Raw genomic sequence first — 20406 nt, forward strand, 5'->3', positions numbered from 1 at the left:
TTGACACAAATACTCTTTGGCAACACATTTGTTGCTATCATTAGGATACAAAATCAACAGTCTATGAGATTTTGAAACCTCCGAAGGTGTCAAAATTTCAAATCTTTTTGAGTCTGATGCAGATTTGTGCATAAGAAACACGTATAAAGTTTTGTCAATGTCTCTGATCAGTATTCGTCGTTTCGTACCAACATTGCTACATGCACCGATAATGAATTTCTTTCGCTTCTTGTGTTGTTCGCTTTGTAAGTCACCTCGATGCACAAGTGGTTCGCTTTACAAAAAAGCTTGCAAGAGGTTTTTAGCAACCTATAGACTCTATCGTAAGTTTCTCATTCGCGTCAATGTTATTTCCTAAGAGAGTGTTAATCACGTTTATCGATGTGGTTTGTAGTCCCATTTGAAACAAGGTATAAGCAGCTAAGTTTGTTAGAAGATTCGTTGGTGAAAGTGTTGTTTCTGTAATGTATTGAAAAACAGTGAATATATCAACATCTAAACCGTATGTATGCAAGAAATATTCATCGACACCAAGATTTTTTAAATTGTCAACAATGGAAGCATCCATTCTTCGAGTGAATTGAATGGGCAAAGAGAGAGAGAGAGAGAGAGAGAGAGAGAGAGAGAGAGAGAGAGAGAGAGAATTCAAAACAGGAAAGCTCTCTGTACAACAATGTGATTGGCACAAGGAGGGCAACAGAGAGGAAAACCAAAAAAGTTTTTTTTTCCAGACTCTTGGAAAGGGGGGAGAGAGAGAGAGAGAGAGAGAGAGAGAGAGAGAGAGAGATAGATAGATAGATTTTATTATCGTCCTCGGAGGTCAAATATGACCTATGGGACCAAAGTTACATGTGATGTAGTATGTGTATGGCTGATGAGTGACTCTCGATGCTCCAAAATTGTAGTGATGAGAGTCGCAATGGAGAGCCCACACTTTGGTTGGGAGAGGAAAGTGTGTAGGTCTAAGTTATGGCTGAAAATGTGAGAGAAGCAAGTTCGGATATGATCAAAAGCTGAGCACTCTAGTAGTGTGTGGTACTCAGACTCTTGAACTTGCAGTGAGCATAATGTGCACAATCTATTTGACTCTTCTCCATTGCCCCAACGCCCTATCTCGCATCGAAGGAAATGGGAGCTAAGCCGAATTGCTGCGATAGTGCGTATCGCGGACAAGGGAATAGGCTCAAGCATGTAAGTGTGAGTACGGTTTCCTCTCTCAGTGAAGAACATGGTTTTGTAGTTGGGGGCAATATAGGTGGTGTAATGTATGAAGCGTGACCCACCGGATTTCTCCCAAGCCGTAATACATTGGCGTTGTAGAAAAGCTTCATTCACTTGAGAGTCAATTGAAGCATCATGTAGCAAGTGTAATGCATCCCATCTCCCAAACCACTTCTTTATGTCTTGCATCCATCCCGTACTCAAGATCTTGCTTTTATGCGTCTTTTGAACTTTTTTGCTTGCTTCCCATGCAATTGTAGGAAGTCGATGTGAGGGGTTTTGACGCATCTTTATCATGTACTCCACAACCCTTTCCATGCCCATAACCTCAATTGGAAGAGATCCCGACTCAAGAAGTAGGAGCATATATGGTGTTTGTGTCTTAACTTGGAGAAAGTTTGTAAGAAAACGCTTTTGGACATTCTCAAACTCTTTCCAAGTAGACTTTGAGATGCTCCCACCCCACACTTCAACTCCATAAAGAAGAACCGGTGTCACCAATGCATCAAAAAGATACTTCTTGAGAACCCAACACTTGATGTTTCCCGCATTACACATGTTCTCAAATGCATAATATGCTCTCTTTCCCGCTTTCAAACGACGCATAGCACATTCATGCCACTTGTGATTGGATGGAACCTCAAGGCCAAGGTACTTAAAGCTCTCAACAACTTCAAGTGTCTCGTTGTTGTACACAATGCATGGCTTAGAGAGAGAGAGAGAGAGAGAGAGAGAGAGCGAGAGGCCACTAGAATAACAGAGGTTTGTGTACACCGTTGCTACGAGAGAAATAGATAGTGATAGCAAAGAAGGGGACGAGAGAAAGAAACAAGAATACAAAGATATCCGAGACAAGGGAACTCAAAGAAGAAGAGTACAATGAGTGGAGACAAGAGAGACAGAGGGAGGAACCGTTGGAAACAATAGAGCTCTATGGAAAACAACAGATTCGAAAGAGAGAGAGAGAGAGAGGGAGAGAGAGCGTGTTGTGTGTGCGCGCAAGGAGGATGGACGGAACAGGGGGGAGGGGGGGCGAAAGAGAGATCAATCCAGCTAAATAAAAACGAGTTTCTTATCTGACTGTAGCCAGGAAAAAGGATAGCGAGAGAAAGATACGGACAACTAGAAATACTGAAGCTCTATGTGCAATACTGAAACTGACAAACACAAGCAAGGACGTCTTCACGGACAATATTCAAAGAGAGAGAGAGAGAGAGAGCAAAAATGTTGGAGATAACGGGACCCTTTATACAACCATATTTTAGAGAGAGAGAGAGAGAGAGGAGAGAAGAAAAGACAACCGAATCACTAACGACACGAGGGAAAAGAGTGAACAAAGAGAGAGAGAGAGAGAGAGAGAGAGAGAGAGAGAGAGAGAGAGAGCAATGCGAGAAGGAAACCCTTAAAACCTTATAACGCAGTTGCAAGTGTTTTTACATGTGTTTTTTATCGCAAGGATTTTTTTACAAGGCTGTTTTGATGCATTGAAGACCACTTTACGCAAACCAGGAAAACCAGCTCACGACTCTTCAAGAGCTTTGCTAGTATTATTTATATACAATGGTAGACCCCTGTTATGCTTCCAAGACCTTTACCCCGAGTAAGAAGCGGTCAGATTTTCTGCAAGATTGATTTTGAATGTGCTAGTGCGTGTTGTCGATGCTAAGACCTCTCTTGCAACTAGTGGATTTTTACTAAAACCGACAAACACAAGCAAGGACGTCTTTATGGACAATATTCACAGAGAGAGAGAGAGAGAGAGAGAGAGAGAGAGAGAGAGAGAGAGAGAGAGAGAGAGCAAAAACGTTGGAGATACCGAGACCCTTTATACAACCATATTTTTGAGAGAGAGAGAGAGAGAGAGAGAGAGAGAGAGAGAGAGAGAGAGAGAGAGAGAGAAGAAAAGACAACCGAATCACTAACTACACGAGGGAAACGAGTGAACAAAGAGAGAGAGAGAGAGAGAGAGAGAGAGAGAGAGAGAGAGAGATGCGAGAAGGAAACCCTTAAAACCTTATAACGCAATTGCAAGTGTTTTTATAGAGGCTTTTTATTACAAGGATTTTTTTCAAGGCTGTTTTGATGCATTGAAGACCACTTTACGCAAACCAAGAAAACCATCTCATGACTCTTCAAGAGCTTTACCAGTATTATTTATATACAATGGTAGACCCCTATTATGCTTCCAAGACCTTTACCTCGGGTAAAAAGCGGTCAGATTTCCTGCAAGACTGATTTTGAATGTGCCAGTGCGTGTTGTCGATGCCAAGATCTCTCTTGCAACTAGTGATTTTTAGAATACAAGCTTTGAAAAGTCTTGCCCAAAGCCAAGACCTCGTCAACAATAAGACCAACTAGTTGTGCAGAAATGACAGGGCCTTTGCTTGGCTTGATCTTCACTTGAATTTGGGAATCTCGTAGCTTGTAGTCGTCTTTTGGCAAGTGATATAGAATAAACCCTTTGTGGTTTTATGAACCTTATTCGATTTGCAAATGGCATACAATGTCTCCAAGAGAACACCATTTATGTTAGAGAAACGTAAGACGCCAAACACCTGCAGGTCAAAAGCACGAATTAAGAAACACAAAGGAAGTCAACGACATAGTTTCCAAGCAACTAAGTTACCCAACATTACCTGCTTCCCATAACCAAGACTCTTAACATGTGTCTTGTAAGTTTGTAAGAGATCAAATTCCATACGCTTGCTGTGGACAGGCACCAAGATTGTAAGATCCAAGACCGACAACGTATTCTCACAGCCTAAGAAAGCCCCGACATTCCTTGCAACGAAAGTTTTCACTTCTCCATTGTCAACATCCCTTTTACTAGACTTATACTCTTCTTTGCGATCATTGACAAAAGTCAGCTGGAAAAAAAGCACACGTCTAACGTCACGAAATTTTTTTTTTGCCTTAAAAACTACAAAGGATCTCAATATGCGAGACTTACAGTTACCCGATCTTTAGGAGCAGAACCGTCAGCCACCAATAGCTCTCCACGTGTGGAGTTGGCGTAGATTTCAAAATTCTCACTCTTAATAACAACAAAAGCAAGCGTACCCAAGTAACTTTTTGCACCACCTAGACCCGCACTTGCAGCCTCATCCAAGAAAAATCTTATCTTCGTTTCCGGGTAAAAGCTCAAGTGAATTGGAAATAAACCAATGCAAGTGACAACCAAGGTAGCATCCAAGTAAAGAGAGAAAGGCGATGTTCCACCGTCTGCCTTGTTCTTTGTTTTGATTGCAGAACCCTCTATCCGCACAAAACTACCAACACTTAGAAAGGAAGCGAATTGACTTATCAGAGATGAACTGACGACGACAATGACTGTGTTGGAGTTGTGCGAATCCACAAGATCAGCCTTGAAAAACTTCACAATTTTGGGATTGCGCGAAAAGCTTGTATGTACCATAATTGTTCAGCACACAACCCTCAATTGCAAATCTAGGAGTGATGTCAAAGAGGTCTTTTATATGCAAAAAAGGCACCATGTTCTTCAATACGAAGTTCTTGCTGCAGAAAAGGGTTGACTTTCACTTCATCGTCTTCAGTATCAATTAAAGCATCTACAAAACAATATATAAGAACATGAAAATCTATTCACATCGAAAGGTAGAGGTAGATAGTCAATGTTTTTGGTTCAATATATACCGTGTCTCTCGATCTTACCAATAGCCATCTTTGCGTTTTGCGATTTTGAGCATCCAACTTGTGCACTAATGTAAAAGATGGGACATTTCAAAATACAAAAGATAAACCAATCTTGCATGGGCTTTCTTCAAAAGAAGGTAGAATCAAACATACTACAAGCTTGCCCTTTGCCTTTCGAGGGAGATGGTTGGATAACGAAGTTCGGTTCACTGTACACACTACGCTTGTGAGAAGTTGTCGGAGTGCTTGCAGATGACTCAATCACATCAATCCGTACACATTCACTTTTGGAAATTCCGCTTTTTGGATGCACAGTACGCGCAAGACTCGCATTTTTTCTTGGCTCTATGAAATGAACATGTCTAAGCAAAAACACCAAAAGCACGAGGAACACCGTAACACCCATACTCCATACCGTCAATCTCCATGCTTTGTACACCACCACGACTCTAAGCCATATTTCAACACACCTGTTTGCTTTGTCTACATGACACAAACAAATATAAAGACTAGGAATGCTTTGCAACTATGATTCTTTCATCTATCATCCAAACAAAATTTACAAGGAAAAGGGGATCAAAAAACGAGGGGGGGGGAGGGAGGGATTCAATGGCGTTTTGAAGCAATAAGAAACTTTATTGCATCACCGATCCAACATAGAGTAATTCCACACAAGACAAATAGCAGTGGGGAGAGCAAGGAAAGCAAATGTCGTTTCTTTTTTAGCAATGACGAGCTATATCGAACCACCAACCCACCGTAAAGCATGAGACTACAAAGAAAACAAATGATGCACAATTTACATTCTTTTAAGCTCGAACGGAGTTAACAAGGATAGAGAGAGAGAGAGAGAGAGAGAGAGAGAGAGAGAGAGAGAGAGAGAGAGAGAGAGAGAGACCAACGTAAGATGCAAGGTTGCAATGCTAAGGGCGTCGAGAGGAGAGAATGTTTCACGAGAGAGAGAGAGAGAGAGAGAGAGAGAGAGAGAGAGACGGGAAGAAAAAGGCGGGGGATGGGTGATCGACACTGGGAATGCCTCACGAGGCTCGCGACACACGACGAGCCAAGATTTTAAATAATTCGAAATTTTTTTTTTTAAAGACAGAGAAAAAGAAAAGAAGAGGGATAGGCAGAAAGAAAAGGGGGGAAGGGAGTGCTTCACGTGAGCTAAGCATGTTCACACATAGTGTACATAACGAAACCTCACTCTCATTCCCTTAAACGACAAAGACAAAGCATTGCACACACAAAAGAACACGCACAAGTGAAGGGACATAGGCCAACCAAACACACAACAAACATTGTCTTGCAAAAGAAAAGAGATGATCAGCAGGCCTTCAATCCACAACTACTGCATATCTCAATCGATCCGCCTTTAGATCCCTTTCTCACTAAACTGTCAATGGCGACAATAAACTGCAAGTGATAACGCGAGACACAATAAAACCTAACGACACAACCATCAACAACAAAAAACCACTCCAAACACGACAACAAACGAAACAAGCAATCCCAAAAGTCGAGATGGACCATGTGCCAATGCACACGAGAATTCATTTACCGAAGTAGTGGACACAAGAAGCACTAGCTTGCAAAAGCAAGAAACTCATCACAACAAAACCGAAGCCAAGATGTCCGCAATGTTCTTATTAAAATCCACAACAAAAAGGCACGTTCGTGCCGTCTATAAATCTTCAAGCATGCTTCAAAAAAAATTCCATAATGCAACCAACAGCATGGAACCACAATGAGCCTTTCATAATAGAATGTTTATGCACATAAATATACAAGCATTGTATGCATCTTTCTGTGTAAAAGATTTTCATGCATTTGTATAAATGAATGCACCTGATTACGAGAAAAAAAACATATTCCTGCTATCTACAAATCTTTGACCATGCTTCAAATAGAAAAAAAAACAGAAAAAGGGGTTTGACCAACAGAGGTTGGTGTGTGCAGGCAGACAAGGGGTTTGTTGCAGACCAGCAGAGCTTTGTGTATGCAGACAAAGAGCTCACGCGAGATAAATGTCTATTAAGGATCATGGTGTACAAAATCGCAATGTGTTACACCTTGTGCTGCTGATACCTAACCTGATGTCACTAACCTTAAGGACTATCGATGGGAATTCCTTTGTGTATAAGGTTTGGCAGCTGAGGACTCCAAAGATTTGCACAAATTCATCCCCAACGGCAGAAGGCTCTGGGGGGTGTATCTACTGAAGGATGAATATGGTATGCACAATGTAGCAGTGTTCAAGCCTATGGACGAAGAGCCCATGTCAGTTAACAATCCTGGAGGGTTCTCTAGAACCAGTCATGGGGAGGGCTCGAGAAAGGGGACAAGAAGCGGTGAAGGAGCTCTCAGAAAGGTGGCTGCCTTTGTCCTCGACCATCTAGCTGGGAGTGCGAAGAGGGAAGCAGGAGAGGTTGCAGGGGTTCCACCCACTACATAGGCGAGATGCTATCACGAGGCATTTCATTATGGGTCTGATGAGCACAAGCTGCGCAAAGCAAAGATGGGATCATTACAGCAGTTTGTGCACGCAATCAGCAGTTGTGAGGACATGGGATCTTCAATGTTTCCAGCAAATGAGATTCATAAAATCAGTGTTCTTGATTTGAGGTTAGCAAATACAGATAGAAACAGAGGCAATATCCTAGTGTGCAAAGGAAGAGAAAAGGTGTTAAAGCTGGTTCCAATTGATCATGGTCACCGCCTACCTAAAAAAGCAAGATACCTTGTTTGATGGTAAGCATGAATGCTCTCAGGTTCCATCAAAGCGTGGCACACACATAATTTTTTAAAACATGGGTAAAAACGATATGAACTGATGCAAAGATACAGAAACGATCTAACTTTTAAACTTTAGTTCACACGGCAAAACCTTCAGGTTAGCCTATCTCCTTCGGGCCAATGATGCACTTTCTAACGATGCTACTGTTCAGCTGTCCACTCAGTTTTGTGAGTTATTCTCACAGGGCTATGGTGCGGGCGATTCACCAGTAGATGGTCGTCACCCGGCAAAGGTTCCCTTGTATTATTTACTTAACTCCTAACAATTAGAAACAAAAAAGCCTTGAACACAAGAGATGTCCGCAATAAAGGAGAGACGCTTACTTGCAAGAAACTTTTACCAAAGACTCAACTTAAAAGTCAATCGCATCAAGGACAAGAGAGTCCAAAGACTTTGAAGAAACTGTATAACAAATAGACACAACAGTAGATTCCTTTTCTATAAACTGAACAATGAGATCCCAAAACATAGAGATTGGAATGAAGCAATACACAGCCAATGGAAACAACATCTTCAAAACTTAACATATGCAACCTTATTCACTTCCTTTAAAGGCCACAGCCAAAATCTGCATCTTTGGGTGACCTGTATGACGTAGCTCACCATGCAAACAAGCAACACCTTTTTGAATGCGAAAGTTTCCTCATGGAACGCAGTAAACAACACAGCAGTCCATACAACAAGAACAAGACAAGCACCCCCCCCCAACATAGACCAGTCTGTGACAAAGAGAGGCATATTCCATCGATAGACTATATACACACTAGATAAGAAGAGAACAGTCCGTGCATAGCATGAACACAACCCAAACTGCATGTCGAAGAAAGAGAGCAGTACTACCTGACACAGGGGGGGCTGCAAAACACGCAACAAACACAACATCAAACCCTGCCTATTTAAAGGCGCAACAGAGCATGGCCGAGAATGGGAACACCACGTGAAGCATCATGTAATGATGACCCAGAATCCGAGGAGGATGGACACGATATGGCGTGCCTGAGAGGGCGAGGCTTCACAAAGGCTCCACATCATCGCAACCGCAAACGGGCTCCAACACTACACCGAGAGACCAAGTCCACAGAACTCTCGAAACGTGCACGACAGGAGAGAAGAGGGAGGATGCAAGAGCCGCCATCGCGCGGCTAAAGCGCAGGAGGGAAAGGGGGCCGCAAAGAAAATCTGCCCACGTGATAATAAACTTTCCCTTGGCCAATTAGGAGGGGACACCTAAGTGCCCCAAGTTTGGGGCAAACACTAAGGCTGGTTACAGACCGCGTGCCCAAGCTTGGGCGCGCAGACGTGAAAGCTAGGCGGCGTTTGCTGATACGCAGGGCAGAAAGGGCAGAGGACAAGGTCTTGGACAGGCGATACCCCCTGCCCAAGCTAGGACGGGGGTTGAGCTTTTGCCAGGTCAGCCAAAATCAGGCGGCGAACCAATGCGATGGACGCAGTTGCTGAAAATGATTTTGCTTTATGATAAAATAATGTAGCCAGTGTGTAATGCATGCCCGCCCATCATCAAAAGTGATGGGCACCCGCATTGGCAGTGTGTATCCAGCCTAAGGCTGCCACTATGGCAGGCCAAAAACCATGTTTGCAACCAGCAGTCCAGGTGAACCGGCTCATTGTGAATCATACAGCCTACAGGGAGGATTGCTAATGATGGAGGAAATCTAAAGAACGAAACAACAACACGTTGAGTTGCAGCCTTTTGCGCCAACTTGCACGAGCGGGAGAGGGAAGCGGCCAGATATACGCGGACGCTCAAAAAAATCGGGAGCAGGTGGAGGCGCGGCCGCAAAGGCAGGAGGGCAAGCGCTGCTGCGTGCAGCCACACAAAAACGAAAGCGCTCAGCGCTCGCTTGCTTTCCGCTTTCCTAGAGCGAAATCAAACGCAGGTAGTGGGATGTGGCTCAGCGGGGAGCCGCTCGCGGGAAAACGACCCAAAAAGCAGCGCAAAAAATTGGGTTTGCCTGTTCTGGAAGAGAAAAGCAGAAGGCGCGGTAGAGAGAGAGAGAGAGAGACTCTAAAATGGCGCTGGAGAGTCAGCAGTAGCTGCACTACAATGACGCTCTCACTCACCCCCGGGAAAGCGCCCCATAAGATAAAAGAGTCGGTGATGAAAATACCATGTGGCAAATTAGGATTAGAACACCCACATGGAGCACCTGCATCACGCACAATGTCACTTGTCTGCGCTTCCCTTCCATGCATATGATGCTTTTGGCCAGGCCACTTCTAGATCTAGTCGTAGACAACGTAGGCCCAACCGTCTTAAATGGCACTCAATCAACTTGCGAGCCAATTCGTGCAATGCTAATAGATTGCGTTGTGCTTTAAAGTAGACAGCACAACAATGGGGGTGCATGTTTTTGGGTTGACTCTAGAATTCTCTGTTGCCAAAACAAGCTCAATCAACAAAGAGGCAGTTCACGTGGAACCATGGCTCGCAACCGGCTGCCGGTTGGCAACCAGCAACTACTCAGTTCCCATGAAAAGCGAAAATTCTGGAAATGCATTGAAAAATGGCGTATTTTTCCTCTGGGAAGCTGAAAAAGTGAGCAAAGTTTTGTCATTTTCCATGGTTTTCGGCCTGCTCCACCTCCTCCCCTAGGAGCAGCATCGCAACCGGTTTGCAACCAATTGCAAACTTTTTCCTCGCAACACCTCATGGGAACCAAACTGGTTCGCAACTGATTGGCAACCAGTTGCAAACCAGAGCTCCATGTGAACTGCACCAAAGTAGCTTTGAAGTTGCCACACATGGGTGCACTACAACACCTCGATTGACAAGTGGGTAAAGGCTAGCATGCCTCTTTTCTTGTACGCCCTCTACGCTTGCTTGTTCTCAATCATTGGATGCTCCAACTTCCATACTTGCAAAAGCTATCTCGGCATGCAAAAGTTGCAAGCTCAAGGCGATTGTGTGTGACTAGACGATGCCCAACCATCGTGTAAATGTGTTTTCCTATTTTGCTCACACATGGCTCACCAAACTAGCCATCCATAGGCACATTGCCACACATATCTCATGTATTTACTTCTTGCCATGATCATGGTTGTGACAACTTGACTTGGTAGGGGCTAAAAGCCATTGCCATGGCTTTGCAAAACCAATGGCAAGGTTCTCCTCCTAGATCCTCCATTTTGCCCATGGCCTCACTTGGTTCGCCCTATGGGTGTCCTATACCCCTAATTGAGGTCTCATCTCCCAAGGTTGATTCCTCCTAGTTATAGTCTTATCCATGGAGAATAATCCTTCCCCCATTCTAGCTACGAACAAACTTACATATTGGCACATACTAATTTAAAAACCCAATTCTAAGGAGATACCATCTGAATATTCTCTACTCTCCCTCCCTCTGAAATCTATGTGGGTTGCTGCTCCCATACCCTTCGCCCTTGAGAGCAGAATTCAGAGCCCCCCTACATCCAGTGTTTGGTCCTCTCCTACAGTCCTTAACAAACACAGGTAGAAAATCTATTGCATACACACAAAAATCTGTTGAGAGAGAGAGAGAGAGAGAGAGAGAGAGAGAGAGAGCTCTACGAAGGCGATGTGTGCTCTTGCCTCGCCTGGCTTAACTGCTCCCCTGGTTGGCAATCTCCGCTTGCACAAAGGGGGGAGGGGGGGGGGGGGAGAGAGAGAGAGAGAGAGAGAGAGAGACGCTCTCAACCGCCTACCGCCTTCCTGGAGCTGCCCAACACCTACTAAACACATGTGCAAGGGGAGAGAGAGAGAGAGAGAGAGAGAGAGAGAGAGAGAGAGAGAGCGTGCACTATTGGCGACGACTCTCGAGCTAGCAGCATGGTAGTTCCTACCCTATGCCACCTGCCCGTCGTTCGAAGATAGAATGGAAAGGCAGTGGAATCTCCAAAAGATTCTACCCACTTTGCTTTTTTTTTTTTGGAATCGTCCAGACATACTAGGTTTCTTCTAGCTTACCTTTTTGCCATCGACATAAGAGGAGAAGGGAGAGCCCTATACATATCCATGTACTTACAATTGTACATTGTTGTCCTTTTTGCACCCACAAGAGACCACACTGTGGGAACAACTTTCCCGACGGGGAAGTGTGTAACACCCATCGAACACACACCGCAAGCCTCAAACCCTCTACCTTCAGGGTACATCACTAAGGATCAACCAATTGAATTACACTCTTTACATACAGCTTCAAGCTCCTTATACCAAACCAATCAATTAAAGGTCCTCACAACAACCCAAAATCTGGTGATCAAAACACACACACACACTTGAATTTAATCTCACCATACTTACCCAAAACGTTGCATTGAGCCTAGAGTGGAACCCCTCAATGTTGCCATGATCCCATGTCATTTGATAAGTTGAAGAGGACGCTTTGCAAAACGAAACATGAAAATGGGTTTTCAATAAGTCTTGATCAATTGGAACCATTTTGAGAGTATAAGGGACATCAAAAGGCATCTAATGCATCCCCCCCTTGTGGGAAGGTGTACTATATTTTGTCACATCTCTAGGTTTGGTCTAAGTCTTTTGGTCTAAGTCTTACTATCTAAAGTGTGCCATGGGAGAACGAATGGCATGAACGCTATCAAATCGACCTCATTTTTTTGGGACATAAGGGCACACATGATTGCATAGTGTTCATAGTAAAACCGATCTTTATTATATTTTTTACTGATCAATTTCCAAAAATCTCAACAAATTCATAGCCCAAGCTGCCAAAAACTTTTATTGCACAATTTTGTGTAGAGGGGTGAACAAATTGAGAGAACTTTAATTATCTACTTTCTCCAACTAAAATTGTGTTTGGTGAGTAATTTGCATGCACATTTATTAGTGCGCATCCGTATTCTATAAGAATCCAAAATTGTAAGGCCCTCAATAGATTGAAAAAGTTGAAAAAGTGTGGTTGACATTGGAGAAAGTTCTACATAATGGAACTAACCATCAAGGACTCTAGGAAACTTATTCTCCTATGTATGTGTATCTATCTATCTGTCTATCACCCAAGCCTATTGAGTAGGATATGTTTTTTAGTCCACGGTTTCCATGATTTTTTATTGATCAATCATATTAGAAGTTAGAATGTTACCTAGGGGGGGGGGGGTTCACTATATGTAAAACTTATATATCGCATGCGTTCAAAGACTATTTATAAAACCTCTTAGCTAAGAATTTCTCACCTACAAAAAGGATGTTTTTTTAATTTAATAGGTTTTTTTTTTTTTAACATCCTTTTGTATGTGAAAATGTGAGAAACTATAGAATAAAATAATCCCAACTGTTGAACCCACATGATAAGCATTTTTATATTGTGATGATCCTCCCCCCGGAATGTTATGTAGCATATAAGGGCTATAAAAGTGTAAGGTCTTTGACTCCAAAGAGCACTCTTGTACCATGAAATGATCATAATGGAAGAAAGTTACTATTTTTAGAAGTTTTTCGAATTCTGTCAGTGCCATGATGTTTAGAATGTTATAAAGCTTCGAAATGTGAATTAAAATAATTTTTGTGAAAATTTTTCAAATATAGTAAGTTTTTGGTCACCCGACCCATTTAGTTTTGACCGTCTCGAAAATCTGCACCCGTACCCCGAATTTAAAAAAAATGCATTTTCGAACCCCGGGGGGGGAGGGGCTGCTAAATATGGCAGGTACTCGGTCCAGTACACCTTAGTTAGAGCTCAGTATAGCAATTTACGGCATCAAAATCCGACTCGTATGGCCCGTTTTAACCTAAAACCAATTTTTCATAAAATTGTTCCGGGAGGCACCATGGGCCCGGTGCTGTATGGGAACAGGTTCCAGACCACTCCAGACCAGCTTTAGCAGCTAGGGGACGCCCTCTTGCCTTGTGGGAGTCTTTGGGAAGTTTCCAAGCTTGCAACTAAGTGTGAGAACCATTTAACTAAACCAACTCGACACTTGGTGGGTAGGGGGACTAGACTTGCCAATGCAAAGACTGAGTGCTCCTTCAGATGCATATAGCAAGGCTGGTCGATTTTCAGCCTGTAGGAGCCTATTTAAAGGCATGCTCACACACACATACATGCTCACACACACACACCCAGTACACACACACACACACACCTACACACACCTTGGGGAGGTGCTGCCGGTACACACTCAGTTTTTGAAGGAGAAGCAAGGAGGGAGGTGCTGCCGAAATTCTCATCTTGAGGATTCATTGGATCAGAAAAATCAGAGGATTCTCAGGCCCTAATCACGGTAATCATGGTTTAATTACTGCTCTTCTTAATTCTCATCTTTATTCTCCAAATTCCTTAGCTACTATGCTTAATCTTGGCTATAATTCCCTATAGCTGCTCTCTAAATCTCCATAGCTATACTCCATTACATAATCATCATTCAATTAGCTAAATTATGCAGCCATTCATCATCCTTAACCAAGGATTAATGCATGATTATGAAAGATTCTCTCTCTAGGCAGCATAGTTAATAAATTGTCAGCCATTAATAGTGTAGATTTGATGAAATTCATTCTTTTACCACTCAATAGTGTTGTAATTAAATTAAACTCAATCTTCTCCCACATTAAAATGTGATTAAGGCTAAAAATTAATCCATCATTATGCCGTTAAGAAGAGAATTTTGTGTCACACATGCCTGCGGCAATTCTGCATTTTCATATTGCTCTAGGAAAATGAATGAGCTTGCTTACTTCATCTCTTTCGTGAATCAATTAGTAAAATTATGAATTTCTTAATCATCTAAGCCAAGTAATTAACCTTAGAGCCATTTCCCATAGGGTAAGTAAAGAATTACCTATAAAATTGCTAGGTCTCGAAGGAAAAATCTAATCTCTTGCCTAAGGAGGATTCTTTAATAATTCTAATATGCCATTTGGTTGTTATGATGCTCTCGGACTTTAGCTCTTTTCTTCAAGTTTATCATTTAAAGTAGTGAGTAAAATGGCTCCGGTTAAGAGAACTCGCTTCAGTGGTGTCCACGACCACGAGGCGGGAACGATCAATACAAATGGAAAAGGAAAAGCTCCCATGGTCGAACAAGTACCGGCCATCTCACGAGCCAATGACGAAGAAATGGAAGAGGTAGATCACAGTTTTATTCAAGATGTTTAATTTAACATTGCATACGTTTAGCTAGGAATGAACATATCCCCAAACATGTTGGAGAAATCCGACGGAAACCTCGGCAATTGAATTCATTTATATATTAAAGTCTAAAGTAGGAAAGAAATGATTGACGGATATATTGTTTGCAATAGGAAAGAATGTATGCTAGGGAAAATTTAGCTCGGCATGTTCATTCTATTTCCAATGTTGAATTAATCATGAACCCCCTCCTGATCACAGGGGGCAAAGTTCCTGGTTAAGGGCTCTTGAATCCACGTCTGCTGGTTAAGCGGTGGATACCCACGACTGCTGGTTAAGCGGTGGGAACCCACGTCTGCTGGTTAAACGGTGGGAATGTCCATGTCGTGCTTTCTATGCGGTGGACATACCTAGTTGTATGGGCAACTAGGCGACAACGGGAGGAGTAAACTCTCGCTGGAGGGGGGATGTTGTACCTCCAGAACATTGGAATTTTAATGAATAAGTTAGAGTAGAATTTTTACTAGAACTCTGTCTTGGTGCCGCTTTGCAATACTGATTGAAGGGCTGTCTTAACGAACCTTGTGAATCGGAATCTAATCAAGGAACTTTTATGTTGAACAACTTTTGTGGTAGTAATTAGGACACACAAGGAAGTGTGAGTGTGGGGGTGGAAAGTGGGGGCTTGGCTCAGGTTACCAATGCCTATGAGAAGGGTGGTCCCGATTGGTCGGGAACTCTCTGTCCCCATAGAGTTTAAATCGCTACTAGTAATACTCATTGCCCCTAGAGCGGCGAAGTCTCAAGTGTACGTGCCTCTGAAACATGGGGAAAAAGGCACTTGGGGTTTCTCTCCTCTTGGAAGGTGGGTCTTAGGATCACTAGATAGTTTAAGTACGCTTCCCGTGCGAGGTGGAGCTAGATCTCATTGATAGTAGGCTCGAACTCAACTCACTAATTTGTGATGAGAGATCGTCCGCTAGCTGAACTCTGAACCACTTTGTTTGCTTCCGCTATAGATCTAGTGGCCACCAGGTTCACCATCAGATCCGCTGTTTGATACGGTGGGGTGGGGACCTCACACCTGGTATTAGAGCTATAGGTTTACGTACTGGAAAATGATGTTTTTTGAAATTTTTAAAAATAAGGGATAGTAGGATAGCTCGTACTCAAAGCTTGAGCATGATGTTTCCCAGAATAATGACATTGGATTTGTCTAGGGGATTGTCTCCCGAGTGATGTTAAAGAGTTTTACTGGTTGAGCTTGTTGAGATTCAGTGGGTTCCACATGATGTTTTTTTTTTTTTGAAGTCGTTGGTGCGACTAGTGCTGCGGACAGGTAGCCGATTGATGCACATAAAGTTATAATTATGGATCAAAGCTCTCGAGTAAAGTTCTTACCATTATTTATCGGGACAATTTTGGATGTATTCAATTGAATTTAAACTAATGGTGGAGTGGTAAAATCCTTTGTGATAGCTGTACAGATTAAGTAGACTAGTTAAGCCCCAAAAGTTAAAATTTCTTCTTGAGTATGGAAAAATCCTAGGTTCATTTGAGAAGAGTGCTATAGTAATGAGTTTTATACCATTGGATAGGCACCGCCTGCTGCTCTCTACTCGGCAGCGCAAGAGAAGAAGCTCCTCCTTAAACAAGCCCAGCCTCCACTCTTTAAGGGCGAGGGGGAAGAATGTGGAGAGAGATGCGGAAGTGTGGATGGAAGCAATGGATGATTACTTCGAAGCTGCGGGAACCCAACTCGTGAATCAGACCATGCTTGCGATGTTCCGCTTGTCTGGCGATGCCAAGATATGGTGGAAGCAACATTGCAAGGATTTGGATATTAAGGGATCTTCCCAATCTTGGGAAGACATCAAAGCTGCAATAATGGGACGTTATTTACCACCTGCCTATAAAACCTTGAAGATGAATGAGTTCTTTTCACTTCGGCAGCTGACTTCATCTGTCGAAGAGTATTATGCAAAGTTTGTCACTCTTCAAAGATATGCTCCTAAGATGACCTTGGAACAACAGGTGGCGAGGTTCTGCCAAGGGCTAGTCGACCCTTTGAATACGCGGTTGAAAGCTCTCAAGCCAGCAACTCTGCAGGATGCCTTGCTAAGGGCCAAACCGTTAGCTAAAGAGATTCAGAGGGCTACCCAAGATAGTCAATACTATTTTTCAAAGAGGGCCAGGACAGATAACTGGAGTAACAGGGCAATCAACCCTGCATATGACCATTGTCCGGTAGTAGCTACTACGGCAGCTACCGAGTTTCCCAATATAAGATGCTTTGAGTGCCAGGAGTATGGACATTACAAAAGTCGATGTCCAAAAAGGATTTCCCAAACATCCGGTATTAATAATGTACCTCTGAACGTCAACAGGCGAGGTCAACCAAACGGAAGAGGAGGCCGAGGAAGAGGATACATAGGACAAGGAAGCGGAGCTTTCGCTAATGCCGTAGTGAGACAACCAACTGTGGGTGATGAAGCTGATGAGAGAGCAGCAATGTATGATGCAACTGCTAATCCTAGTGAGCAATAAATCAAGCACCAGAATCTCATCAAAGTTCAGCAGAATAAGACGCATAAAGCTAAAGACAATTCTATTATCAAAGGATGACTTTACTTTCGACAAGGGATATATGTACCTAAGTAGTTAGCATAGGGTTTATCCAGATGTATTCTTGAGATGAGGACATCTCAAATTTTTCACGTTGGGGAGGTTGCAAGGTCTCTGACCCCAAAGAGCACCCTTGTACCATGAAATGATCATAATAGAAAAAAGTTACTATTTTTTAGCAGTTTTTCGAATTCTGTCAGTGCCATGATGTTTAGAATGTTATAAAGCTTCTAAATGTGAATTAAAATAATTTTTGTGAAAATTTTCCAAATATAGTAAGTTTTTGGTCACCCGACCCGTTTAGTTTTGACCTTCTTGAAAATCTGCACCCGTACCCCGAATTTGAAAAAAATGCATTTTCGAACCCCGGGGGGGGGGGGGGGGCTGCTAAATATGGCAGGTACTCGGTCCAGTACACCTTAGTTAGAGCTCAGTATAGCAATTTACGGCATCAAAATCCGACTCGTATGGCCTGTTTTAGCCTAAAACCAATTTTTCATAAAATTGTTCCTGGAGGCACCGGGGGCCCGGGGCTGTGTGGGAACAGGTTCCAGGCCACTCCAGACTAGCTTTAGCAGCTAGGGGGTGCCCTCTTGCCTTGTGGGAGTCTTTGGGAAGTTTCCAAGCTTGCAACTAAGTGTGAGAACCATTTAACTAAACCAACTGGACACTTGGTGGGTAGGGGAACTGGACTTGCCAATGCAGAGACTGAGTGCTCCTTCAAATGCATATAGCAAGGCTGGTCGATTTTCAGCACGTAGGAGCCTATTTAAAGGCATGCTCACACACACACCCAGTACACACACACACACACACACACACACACACACACACACACACACACACACACATCTACACACACCTTGGGGAGGTGCTGCCGGTACACACTCAGTTTTTGAAGGAGAAAATCTAATCTCTTGCCTAAGGAGGATTCTTTAATAATTCTAATCTACCATTTGGTTGTTATGATGCTCTCGGACTTTAGCTCTTTTCTTCAAGTTTATCATTTAAAGTAGTGAGTAAAATGGCCCCGGTTAAGAGAACTCGCTTCGGTGGTGTCCACGACCACGAGGCGGGAACGAGCAATACAAATGAAAAAGGAAAAGCTCCCATGGTCGAACAAGTACCGGCCATCTCACGAGCCAATGACGAAGAAATGGAAGAGGTAGATCACAGTTTTATTCAAGTTGTTTAATTTAACATTGCATACGTTTAGCTGGGAATGAACATAACCCCAAACATGTTGGAGAAATCTGACGGAAACCTCGGCAATTGAATTCATTTGTATATTAAAGTCTAAAGTAGGAAAGAATTGATTGACGGATATATTGTTTGCAATAGGAAAGAATGTATGCTATGGAAAATTTAGCTCGGCATGTTCATTCTATTTCCAATGTTGAATTAATCATGAACCCCCTCCTGATCACAGGGGGCAAAGTTCCTGGTTAAGGGCTCTTGAATCCACGTCTGCTGGTTAAGCGGTGGATACCCACGATTGCTGGTTAAGCGGTGGGAACCCACGTCTGCTGGTTAAGCGGTGGGAATGTCCATGTCATGCTTTCTATGCGGTGGAAATACCTAGTTGTATGGGCAACTAGGCGACAACGGGAGGAGTAAACTCTCGCTGGAGGGGGGATGTTGTACCTCCAGAACATTGGAATTTTAATGAATAAGTTAGAGTAGAATTTTTACTAGAACTCTGTCTTGGTGCCGCTTTGCAATACTGATTGAAGGGCTGTCTTAACGAACCTTGTGAATCTGAATCTAATCAAGAAACTTTTATGTTGAACAACTTTTGTGGTAGTAATTAGGACACACAAGGAAGTGTGAGTGTGGGGGTGGAAAGTGGGGGCTTGGCTCAGGTTACCAATGCCTATGAGAAGGGTGGTCCCGATTGGTCGGGAACTCTCTGTCCCCATAGAGTTTAAATCGCTACTAGTAATACTCATTGCCCCTAGAGCGGCGAAGTCTCAAGTGTACGTGCCTCTGAAACATGGGAAAAAAGGCACTCGGGGTTTCTCTCCTCTTGGAAGGTGGGTCTTAGGATCGCTAGATAGTTTAAGTACGCTTCCCTTGCGAGGTGGAGCTAGATCTCATTGATAGTAGGCTCGAACTCGACTCACTTTGTGATGAGAGATCGTCCGCTAGCTGAACTCTGAACCACTTTGTTTGCTTCCGCTATAGATCTAGTGGCCACCAGGTTCACCATCAGATCCGCTGTTTGATACGGCGGGGTGGGGACCTCACAGTAAGGGAGCTTGGTTGGATACTAAGTTCACAGGTCGGGAGGGCAAGTGGCAAGTAGGTATGGGGTATAAGGCTAAGAGCATCTAGGCGTAGACCACGAGTAGTCAGGCTCGAGGGGAGAGGCATGCCACCACTATAGATAGGCCACATATGAGGAGTATTATCATCATTCTTTCTATGGTAAGTGGTTGGCTCTTGCAACAAGTGTGCGGATTTGGGTGAGTGGTTTGGCCATCTTGTGAGACACCAAAAGGTCTACTACCTTAATTTTTGGGTGTTGTGTACCCATTGGTAGGTTCATTCTACTCTAACATGATCATAAAATAGATTGGTTTATCTTTGAGACTCCCATGCTCAAGTCATCGAGTGGTATGTATGCTTTTGGTTTTGTGATGGAGGGTAATGACTTGTCTTCCAAGATCACTATTGTTGGATGAGGAGGTAGCTCTATAGATCATGTGTTCATGCTGATAGACTTGTGATATTGACCGAACACTTTGGATATGATGCCTTCCACTGTTCATTATTGTGATGCCCATTCGCATGACATAGTTTTCATATGAATTAATGTGGAGTATTTGGAAGGTTCGTTGCACACATTTTTGAGGGCCATGCCTTCCACCATGTGCGACACATCGGTGGATACATGGTAATAAGTATTGCACACTTTGCAAAGTTAGGGATACATTAGTATGCTCCTCCAGGGCAATGGAGGAGCACATCCGTCCATTCCCAAACCTTGGTTTCACACTTTAATATACGTCCACATGGACTAGGGCTATATCACTTGGAATT

The 20406-nt window shown here is 43.2% G+C and overlaps 2 pseudogenes; one reads left to right on the forward strand and one right to left on the reverse strand.

Moving 5' to 3' along the window:
• Nucleotides 1-3415: 3415 nt before the first annotated feature.
• LOC147432217 (uncharacterized) lies at nt 3416-5333 on the reverse strand (annotated as a pseudogene).
• Nucleotides 5334-5740: 407 nt separating this feature from the next.
• On the forward strand, nt 5741-7674 carry LOC147432218 (phosphatidylinositol 4-kinase gamma 4-like; annotated as a pseudogene).
• The last annotated feature ends 12732 nt before the right edge of the window (nt 7675-20406 follow it).

This window comes from Adiantum capillus-veneris, chromosome 20, assembly GCF_014529385.1.
Source record: "Adiantum capillus-veneris isolate H3 chromosome 20, ASM1452938v2, whole genome shotgun sequence".
In the NCBI taxonomy this organism is placed as follows: domain Eukaryota; kingdom Viridiplantae; phylum Streptophyta; class Polypodiopsida; order Polypodiales; family Pteridaceae; genus Adiantum; species Adiantum capillus-veneris.